The 7,334-nt window shown below is 43.3% G+C and overlaps 1 pseudogene across 1 annotated transcript; it reads left to right on the top strand.

Moving 5' to 3' along the window:
- Positions 1-4,736: 4,736 nt before the first annotated feature.
- On the top strand, positions 4,737-6,005 carry LOC114677327 (large ribosomal subunit protein eL34 pseudogene; annotated as a pseudogene). The gene has a single exon (XR_013395399.1). The product of XR_013395399.1 is annotated as a large ribosomal subunit protein eL34 pseudogene (transcript).
- The last annotated feature ends 1,329 nt before the right edge of the window (positions 6,006-7,334 follow it).

Below are 7,334 nucleotides of genomic sequence, written 5' to 3'. Positions count from 1 at the left end.
TAGAGACAGGGTTTCGCCATGTTGGCCAGGCTGGTCTCGAACTCCTGACCTCAGGTGATCTGCCTGCCTTGGCCTCCCAAAGTGCTGGGATTATAGGTGTGAGCCACTGCGCCCAGCTGATAAACTGATTTTTATCATTTTATATAAAACCAAATATAGGTCCATGATAGATAGCATGGACAGTGTCTGTCACTATGGGCTGGGGGACTATTGAGAACTTGAGCGCACGTCTCTCCTGAAGAAGGCGTTCTCTACACAACTCCACCTCACTGTTGTCAAGCACCAATGTCAGGCCCACAGTTGCCAGATTTCTTAGTTTTTTAAGGTAAGTCATAAATCTGGATTTTTACATTAAAATTCCAGATTTTAAAATTCTAGCAACCAATTCAAATTTAAAGCATTATACGGGCTAATTCTTCCAAGCCAAATAAAAGATACTAGTGGGTAGGGTTTATCTTGGGAGCTCCAAGTGTGCAAACTCTCTTTTACATTGTAAGGGAACATTGTATAGAATAGTGGACAAAATTTACTAAAGGCTCAGTATGTGTCAGGGTAGTCCTTTTTGCTATGTTGCCCAGGCTGGAGTATAGTGGCACGATCATAGTTCACTATAACCTCAAATATCCACTTACCTCAGCCTCCTGAGTAGCTAGGACTACAGGTGTGCACCACCACATCTGGCTAATTTTTAAAATTTTTTGAAAAGACAGAGTCTTGCTGTGTTGCCCATGCTGGTCTCGAACTCCTGGCCTCAAGTGATCCTCCCACCTTGGCCTCCCAAAGTGCTGGGTTTATAGGTGTGAGCCACTGTGCCTAGCCTCAAACAGGTCCTTTTCTATCTGCTTTACACGTACAGTATTCATAGATTCAGTCCTCTCAACAGCCTAAGAGGGGGATAGTATTATTATTTCCATTTTATAAAGGAGGAAACAGAAGTAAAGTAACTGGCTCAAGGTCACGAGTTTGAGTTAGTAAGTAAAATTCCAGCACTGGAAGCCTGGCTCTAATTTGGTGCTTCTGCCACAGTCTCACCTACTGGACCATAAACACCTTGGGTATAGACACCACAGCGCTCACCTTTATATTCTAAAATACCTGGTATACAGCCAGGCATGGTGGCTCATACCTGTAATCCCTTTGGGAGGCCAAGGTGGGCAGATCACAAGGTCAGGAGTTCGAGACCAGCCTGGCCAAGATAGTGAAACCCCGTATCTACTAAAAATACAAAAATTAGCTGAGCATGGTGGTGCACACCTATAGTCCCAGCTACTCAAGAGGCTGAGGCAGGAGAATCGCTTAAACCTGGGAGGCGGAGGTTGTGGTGAGCCAAGATCATGCCACTGCACTCCAGCCTGGACAACAGAGCAAGATTCCGTCTCAAAAAAATAAAAATAAAAAATAAAATAAAATGAAACAAAATACTTGGTATACAAGGCACTCCTTACACGTATGTTGAGCTGAACTGATACTGTATGTAATAGTGTAATTACACCTTCATTCATTCACTCAATAAAACATTCTGAGTGCCTACTATGTTTCCTATCCTGTGCTAGGGACTGTAGAAGAGAGCAAAAGTCCTTTCTCTCTAAGTGCTTGCAGTCAGGAGTACAAAATAATTTTCACTACTAAAGGGTACTGCATTACTAAATAAGACTAACTGCAAAACTTTACTGAGTACTGATTATTAGTTCACCAGAAAAAGGAGGAAACAAAAAGTTGAACTCAGTCCCTATCTAGTGATCCATGATATTTACAGAAAAGATGAAAATATGTGGAGAGAACAAATGGAAAGTCTAAATTTCAGAAAGCATTTCAGAAATGGTAAACACTTCATCTGGAAAATTATTGAATGGAATGGAGCTTAAGAAATTCACACAGCAAAGTTGGCGGATTGGAAAGTATCCTTTTTTTGGCCGGGTGCGGTGGCTCATGCCTGGAATCCCAGCACTTTGGGAGGCCAAGGCAGGCAGATCACCTGAGATCAGGGGTTCGAGACCAGCCTGGGCAACATGGTGAAACCTCATCTCTACTAAAAATACAAAAATTAGCTGGGCATGGTGGTGCATTCCTGTAATCCCAGCTACTCAGGAGGCTGAGTCAAGAGAATTGCTTGAACCCTGGAGGTGGAGGTTGCAGTGAGCCAAGATTGCGCCACTGCACTCCAGCCTGGGCAACAGAGTGAGATTCCATCTCAAAAAAAAACTATCCTTTCTTTTTTTTTTTTTTTTTAAATGAAAGCAAGTTTATTAAGAAAGTAAAGGAATAAAAGAACGGGTACACCATAGGCAGAACACCCAAAAGTATCCTCTTTTATAAAAGAACAGACATGGAAAAGATATTTGAAAGGTTTCAAAAATACACCTTTTTGATCAATCTGTGTGCCTCCTCACATATAAAAGACAGGGATATAGAAAAACAGGTAGTTGGCCAGGCACGGTGGCTCACGCCTGTAATCCCAGCACTTTGGGAGGCTGAGGTGGGCGGATCATGAGGTCAGGAGATCGAGACCATCCTGGTTAACACGGTGAAACCCCATTTCTACTAAAAATACAAAAAATTAGCCGGGCATGGTGGCGGGCACCTGTAGTCCCAGCTACTCAGAAGGCTGAGGTAGGAGAATGGCGTGAATCCAGGAGGCGGAGCTTGCAGTGAGCTGAGATCGCCCCACTGCACTCCAGCCTGGGCTACAGAGCGAGACTCTATCTCAAAAAAAAAAAAAAAAGAAAAAAAAGAAAAACAGGTAGTTGCACTGAACTGTTTATGTAAGTTAGATTCTATTGTGACAAGTGCATTATAACAAAGATCTATTGAAAAGCCTTGGGGGAGGAATTACAAAACAGTAATTGATGTCTGTTATCTTATGGTAATGGTTATACAGTTATATGGCTGTGCCAAAACTCGTCATATTGTAAACTTTAATATTTGCAGTTTATTATACAACAATTACACTCAATAAAGCATGGGAAAAACACGTTTCCTAGCCTTGCTATTCAAAGTGTGGTCTGTAGACAGCAGCATCGGCATCACCAGAAAGCTTATGAGAAGTGTATTCTCTCAGGCCTCCATCCATACCTACTGAGTCAGAATCTGCAGTTTAATAAGACATTCAGGTGAGCCTGTCTGGAATTCATCTCCCACAGTGAACTGTAAAGGGAAGTTATATTCTCTAATTATTTTATTTTTTAGAAACAGGGTCTCATTCTGTCGCCCAGGCTGGAGTGCAGTGACGCCATCAGGGCTTATTGCAGCCTTGACCTCCCAGGCTCAAGTGATCCCTCCACCTCAGCCTCCCAAGTAGTTGGACCCTAGGTGCATGCCACCATGCCCAGCTAATTTTTTATTTTTTGTAGAGACAGGGTCTTCCTATGCTGCCCAGGCTGTTCTCAAACTCCTGGGCTCAAACAATCCTTCTGCCTCAGCCTCCCAAAGTGCTGGGATTACAGGCATAATGCACTGTGCCAAACCCTAATGTTTTTAGTCATTAAGGGCAACCACCTACACAATGGCCCTTGATGGTTCTATAAGCAAGAGGTTCAGATGCTCGGTCTGGAGGATGTTTGGGTTTTTCAAGCATATTCAATATGTTAAGTTACAAAACAATAAAAAAGTCCATATAATTTTTTTAATGTATGTCTTTTTTTGAGACAGGGTCTCACTCCATCACCCAGGCTGGAGCACAGTGGTGCGATCTCGGCTCACTGCAACCTCCACCTCTCAGGTTCAAGCAATTCTCCTGCTCAGCCTCCTGAGTAGCTGGGATTACAGGTGCCTACCACCACACCCGGCTAATTTTTGTATAAAAAGTCCACGTAATTAATTAATTAATTAGCACATTTTACCTACCTTCCTAGGTGTATTCTATAGGTTTTAATAATTATTGTATACTTTTTAAAATAACCTTTTTTTCTCTGATTACAAAAGAAATGCTTATTGTGAAAACTTGGAAAACAGAATCTATCATTTCATGAAGAAGGGTTGTATTTACCCTACTCATTATCATCCCAACGGTTACTGAATGTTAAAGGTAGGACACTGAGCTAAACACAAGGGAATATATTTATAACATTTTGAAGGTTAGGCACATAATATGCATATTTTTAAGCTAATGAAAGCTAAATATAAAGATCCAAGCTAAGCGGGAAGAACACAGACCTTAGAGCAGTAGAATTAGTTTTTAGTCCCCTACAGCTAGAAGTGGGTTTACCATAAAGTTAATGAAGCTCAAGCTTCAGGGCCCCTTGCTTACACAGGCCCCTCCCAAGGCCCTTAGAGTGGCCTTAGCAGTATACGCTTCTGTAAGTTTTGAGAGTAGGATATTCAAGACCTCTGTCTTCATTTCTAACTTCCTTTCATCATCCTCCTCTGGTTAGGAGCTGCTGAAATGGCTATAGGCTTTGTGGGGGATTTGGCTAAGGAGACAATGAATAGGGATACATTTAATTTGGAGTTAGTGGCATGCATTTAAGTGGTTTGCAGTCACTTCTGCATGCTGTTAAATTTTTGTTCACCGTGGGTGTAGGAATGGCTTTTCGGAATATACCTACTGCCCATTATGTCAATTTAGCCAGCACCATGTCACAAAAGTGCAAGGCCAGAGGGGGAAGGAGTCCTATGTTGCCTGACACAGGAAGTACTTGGGTAGTGGAGGAGAAACAAGGTTTGAAAGAAAAGAAAGAGCTAGTAAAATTCTTCCATTGCTTTTCCTCCTCTGGGGACGTTGCCTATAGGCACACAGAATGGTCCAGCGTTTGACATACTGTTGTAGGCTTTCCTACAATACAGCTTCTAACAAAACTAGGCTGTCCTGAACCCCTGGTAATAGAATTGCTTACCTTTATACCAAGAAGGCTGGGAAAGCACCAAAATCTACTGTGGTGTGTACCCAAGCAGACTTCAAGGGGTTCGTGCTATAAGACCCAAAGTTCTTATGAAATTGTCCAAAATAAGAAAAACCGTCAGCAGGGCCTATGGTGGTTCCATATGTGTTATATGTGTTCGTGACTGGATCAAGCACGTTTTCCTTATCGAGGAAAAGAAAATCATTGTGAGAGTGTTGAAGGCTCAAGCACAGGGTCAGAAAGCTAAACAAAAAATGAAGGTTTTTTGAGTAATTAAAATTAGAAGACTTAAAAAAAAATGCTTCCAACCATCAGAAGTGAAAAATTATAAGGAGAGGGATCAATTTTCTCAAAGCCTAATCAAAATGAAGGTTCTCACTCACTGAGAATCTAAGTCATATCTGCAATTATAACTGCACCATACTTCTGTTTTTATGTGAATCATGCAAAAGGGAATAGATTAGAATCCCTATGTTTATGGGACATAAACTTATAGTTGTACTACAGTGAGTCTGTCTGTATGTGAAGTTATATGTCTTATTCACCATAATGGATCAGATCCTGTCTAAATGTAGCCTACAAATCTTGTCCTGAAAAAACTCTCTAGGGCTTCAGTAAAAACCACACACAAAATTGTCACTGAAGCAGCCAAACAGCCATAAAATCTCATAGCACATCTATGAAACTTGAGAGAGGTTTCCCAAACTGAACAATAGCCCTAAAAAAGTACATAACAATATCAGTAATGAGTTGTGATGCTGAAATAAACTTATAAACAATTATTAAGAAACAAATTTAATCAGCCATACTGGAGAAAAGACTGATCTTTCTCTTTTCTTTACAGAAAATTACAAAATAGGCCGGGCACGGTGGCTCTCACCTGTAATCCCAGCACTTTGGGAGGCTGAGGTGGGCAGATCACATGAGGTCAGCAGTTCGAAACCAGCCTGGCCAACATGGGGAAACCCTGACTTTACTAAATTTACAAAAATTAGCCGGGCGTGGTGGCGGGCACCTGTAATCCCAGCTACTCAGGAGGCTGAGGCAGGAGAGTTGCTTGAACCCAGGAGCAGAGGTTGCAGTGAACCGAGATTGTGCCACTGCACTCCAGCCTGAGTGGCACAGCAAGACTATTTCCAAAAAAAAAAAAAAAAAAAAAAAGTTACAAAATAATTGTTGTAGGAAAAGGCAATCAAAAGTACGCAGCCAAAACAAAGGTGGGAAAAATGATCATAAATGGTGCTCCCAAAGTCTGGAAACACAGGTGAATATACATAATGTCGGGGGAGACTTCAATCTTTTAGAAAAAAATTGGTTTCCCGGCTCTCAGAAGCCCTGTAGAAGAATATCAGGCAGTCAATGAAAATATTACAGTTATGTGTGCAGTTTGTGGGTTTTGTTAACTTTTAAAATGTCATTTGTTATTTCTTTCTCTTTCTAAATATACATTCACTTTCCTACCCTTCTGCACATTTCAGGCTCCCCAGCTCCCACTGGTCCCGAACTCCCCTCCCCCCGCATCCTTTCGGATCCCAGTTGCTCCAGGTGGGCGGGTGCTACCACCCCCACCGCTGGGTCATTTCAGTACCTCCTAATTTCACCTTAATGGATCAGATCCTGTCTGAATGTGGCATACAAATCTTGTCCTGAAAAAACTCTCTAGGGCTTCAGAGAATAACTGAAGGGGTGAATAAGCCATTTCAGTACCTCCTAACCAGAGGAGGATGATGAAGGGAAGTTAGAAACGAAGAGAGAGGTCTTGAATATCCTACTCTCAAAACTTACAGAAGCGTATACTGCTAAGGCCACTCTAAGGGCCTTGGGAGGGGCCACTGTAAGCAAGGGGCCCTGAAGCTTGAGCTTCATTAACTCTATGGTAACTTTTTGTACTCTTTCCTAATGAGGGTCCCCACAAATTGTATGAGCTGCGCTTCCTGCAAAACCAGGATCAGCCCCGTCTGCAACCTCAAAGTCACTGAATTTCTCTGCAGTCTCAGTTTCCCCTTTTTAAAAAATTGGGAATTTGCCCTGCATTTCCTTAGAGTTGCTGTGAAGGCCAAACGAGATTGTGGTGGGCAAAAGAGCTCTGCAAACCACGCAAACCCCTGCAAATGTGAAGGGTCTCTGACCTGGAGGGTTGGGTGCTGGCCAACCTCGTCAATCCTCCCTGCTCCGACCCCCGCGCTGGGATCCACTGACCCCGCCCCTGTTGGGCACTGACAGCCGCAGCACCGAACCGAGGGGTGGGGGTGGTAGCACCCGCCCACCTGGAGCAACTGGGATCCGAAAGGATGGGGGGGGTGGAGTGGAGGTCGGGACCAATGGGAGTTGGAGAGCCTGAAAGATAGTCGCGGAGCCGGGGCAACTGATGGTTCCGGAGGGGGCGGGGCACCAAGCCTCAGCCCCTCTCCCGGAGCCCTCCAGCCTCTTCAGCAGCGGAAGTTCCGGTATCGGTAAGCGGAGGTCAGAGGTCATCAGGAAGTCGATACGTGGCCG

Source organism: Macaca mulatta, chromosome 1 (genome assembly GCF_049350105.2).
Source record: "Macaca mulatta isolate MMU2019108-1 chromosome 1, T2T-MMU8v2.0, whole genome shotgun sequence".
Taxonomy (NCBI): domain Eukaryota; kingdom Metazoa; phylum Chordata; class Mammalia; order Primates; family Cercopithecidae; genus Macaca; species Macaca mulatta.
This window is presented reverse-complemented; position numbering and strand designations above follow the sequence as displayed.